This window comes from Gekko japonicus, unplaced genomic scaffold, assembly GCF_001447785.1.
Source record: "Gekko japonicus isolate JY-2015 unplaced genomic scaffold, Gekko_japonicus_V1.1 scaffold5271, whole genome shotgun sequence".
In the NCBI taxonomy this organism is placed as follows: Eukaryota; Metazoa; Chordata; class Lepidosauria; order Squamata; family Gekkonidae; genus Gekko; species Gekko japonicus.
The window spans coordinates 37,311-40,916 of record NW_015172173.1 but is presented as its reverse complement, the minus strand read 5'-3'; the positions used below and the strand labels follow the sequence as shown (position 1 = coordinate 40,916).

The window sequence follows — 3,606 nt, the reverse complement described above, 5'->3', positions numbered from 1 at the left end:
GGGAGGCAGAGGCAGGCTATCAAGCCACTTCTCTGAACATCCTCCATGCCCCAGTAGAAGTTGCCACAGGTCACCATGACTTCCAGGCATAGAGGAACACACACACACACACACAAAGGCAAAAATACCAAAAAAGAAAAAATGGAAAAAAAGAAAAATGGGGCTGGGGGTTAGAACAGGAGATGCCAAATGGTCCCTAAAAGAAGTCATGTTGCTAGTTAAAAGTACAGACCAAAAAAGGAGTCCCACAAAAGCGGGGGAGGGGGGAGATTTGCTTACTCTCTGGAGAGATCAGAAAACACTTTTAATAATACCGGACTCCTCAGCCAGCTCAGCATTCAGGGCTCAAACAGAGGCTTACTAGGTTACTAGGAGGAAAGGAGTTTTGTGAAAAATCACACCAATATTACAATTGGTTTGGTTGGTGATAGAACACTGAATTTCTCACTCATTTGGTTTTTCTCATTCCAACAGAGAGGGAGAGCAAGAGAGAGGGGAAACAGTCTAAAGGGAAAACTAGAGGGGAAAAGAAATCCATTCCTTCTGAAGGTTCCGATATCCATGGAATCCCAAAAGAAAGTCACACAGGAAAGAAGGAGAATAAATTCCACATCTATGAAAACATCTCAGTAGTAGAATCAAGCATTCGTGTTCATCAAATGATAAGAAAGGAGGATGAACTGACCAACAAGCACTTTTTACACAGACGATTGGACACAGATGAAAAGCCACACAAATGCTCAGAGTGCGGAAAGAGCTTTGCTAGCAAATCGAGCCTCGTTTGCCATCAGAAAATCCACACAGGGGAGAAACCATATCAGTGCTCCGAATGTGGAAAGAGCTTCAGTAAGAGGTCAGCCCTTGTTTCACATGAAAGAATCCATACAGGGGAGAAGCCATATCAGTGTTCCGTATGTGGAAAGAGGTTCAATGACAGATCAGGCCTTGTTTCCCATCAAAGAATCCATACAGGGGAGAAACCATATCAATGTCCAGAGTGTGGAAAGTGCTTCAGACATAGCACAAGCCTTGCTGCCCATCAAAGAATTCACACTGGGGAGAAACCATATCAATGCTCAGAGTGTGGAAAGAGCTTTGGTAGGAGCTCAAACCTGGTTTCACATGAAAGAATCCATACAGGGAAGAAACTGTATCAATGTTCCGAATGTGGAAAGAGCTTCGGTGACAGATCAGGCCTTGTTTCGCATCAAAGAATTCATACAGGGGAGAAACCATATCAATGCTCAGAGTGTGGAAAGTGCTTCAGACATAGCAGAAGTCTTACTTCCCATCGAAGAATCCACACTGGGGAGAAACCATATCAGTGCTCTAAATGTGGAAAGAAGTTCAGTGACAGATCAACCCTTGTTAGACACCAAAGAATCTGTACAGAGGAGAAACCATATCAATGTTCTGAATGCGGAAAAAGCTTCCGTGACAGCTTAAATCTTGCTTGGCATCAGAGAAACCATATCAATGCTTGCAATGTGGAAAGAGTTTCAGCCAGAGCTCAGGCCTTACTGCCTGTGGCGGAACGGGCCTGCTCCGGCCTGCAAACCCTGTTCCACCCTGCTCTCCAAAGTTTTCCCGACACTTGGAGAGGCTTTTCTTTCTCTCTCGGGTAGCCCACCATTCTTCAGAATATGGAAGGAGCTTCAGTGGGATGGAGCACTTCCCTTCAAAAATCCACACCAGCACAAACCCTGGAAGAGAACTTCCCAAGTCGACAGCTGAACTGTAAATGCCTCCTTGAAGGAAAGGGAATGTTCTTGCAGCACTAATGGAAGTGGTGTTGTGCCAGCTTTCAGCCCGTGATGACTGTGATGTTAAGGGCAATATCTGGCTGTCTATACTTTGGAGTTGCGGTGGCTCAAGTGGTTAAGACGCTGAACTGCAGGCTGTGGAAGGTCGGTAGTTCAGCAGTTTGAGACCCGAGTGTGCCGCATGACGGAGTGAGCTCCCGTCTCTAGTTCCAGCTCCTGCCAACCTAGCAGTTCGAAAGCAAGAAATTGCAAGTAGATAAATAGGTACCACTTCGGTGGGAAGGTAACAGCGTTCCGTGTGCCTTGGTGTTTAGTCATGCTGGCCACATGACCATGGAAACGTCTTCGGACAGCGCTGGCTCTTTGGCTTTGAAACGGAGATGAGCACCGCAACCCTAGAGTCGAATTCGACTGGCTTTCGAGCAAGGGAACCTTTATTTTTACCTTATACTTTGGAAGGTGACTACGGCTTCTCTCCACTTCAGGATTTCATAAACATTACAGACGATTTCAAGCTTCTTCAAAGAGACTTCCAATCTGGTTTCAATCTGGCCTCCCCAGTTCAGGATTTCATAGACATTACAGACAATTTCAAGCCTTCTCAAAATGATTTCCTACCTGGCCCGGATTCTTGATTGTAATGAGATTGACTAGGGTCAACAGATACCCTGGACATCTTAGTGACTGGTATCTCTCTTATGCTGCTTAGCCATGTCAGGATTATGTAGTGCAATTCAGGGGCTGTTACACTTTTTGTTGGAGCTGCGGTGGCTCAAGTGGTTAAGACGCTGAACTGCAGGCTGTGGAAGGTCAGTAGTTCAGCAATTCGAGACCCAAGTGTGCCGCATGAGGGAGTGAGCTCCCGTCTCTAGTTCCAGCTCCTGCCAACCTAGCAGTTCGATAGCAAGAAATTGCAAGTAGATAAATAGGTACCACTTTGGTGGGAAGGTAACAGCGTTCCGTGTGCCTTGGTGTTTAGTCATGCCGGCCACATGACCACGGAAATGTCTTCGGACAGCGCTGGTTCTTCGGCTTGGAAATGGAGATGAGCACCGCAACCGTAGAGTCGGACTCGACTGGCTTTCGAGCAAGGGAACCTTTACCTTTTTTACACTTTTTGTTAGAGGATTGGAACCTGCCAGTGGTGCTAGAAGATGGCTGCTCTGCTCTTGGCCTTTTGGATTTCGTCTTGTCTCTTATGCTGCATAACATGTCCATGGAATCATTGTATGTAGTTGTCTGGGACATGTGAGTACAGTGTCATCAGTCTGTGGGTGGCACGTTATCTCTCCCTTTGAGCTAGTCTTAGGAGGCTTTGGGGGTTTTTCATTGCTATAATCTTGTCACGTGGCAATTTGGTAATAAAAGAGTACAGTGTTTTTAATGCCTGATCTTCTGATATGCTGGTAGTCTTATTGTATCGGGGTGAGACTCTTTTAGTCCAAATCATGGGGCCGGGCTAGAGAGTCTGGAAATCATTCCACAGTCAGCTCTAGCACTGATTGCTTCTGACTGACCCAAGTCATGTTTGGGTTCTTAGTGGTAAGTAGCTGCACTGGGAGAAGCTCCACTCTTCTGTTGTTATTATTTATTATGTGATAGTATCCACCAGCTGACCTCCAGGGTCACCAGAACATCAGGTTAGAGTTAGCTGGGGCTTGTATGCTGTATGATTCTGGCTTTTCAGGAAGGTTGTCCATCACTGATTTACCTGGGCTGAAGGGATGGTGGAAGACAACCCCTGCAGTTCAAGAAGGGGACACTAAACAATCGGACGGAAGAGTCCAGGGGCAACTTTTAAGACCAACAAAGTTTTATTCTGGGTATAAGCTTTCATGTGCAT

At 46.1% G+C, this 3,606-nt stretch overlaps 1 pseudogene; it reads left to right on the top strand.

The window, feature by feature from the left end:
• Positions 1–3,606, top strand: part of LOC107118686 — a 43,244-nt pseudogene that overhangs the window by 3,616 nt on the left and 36,022 nt on the right.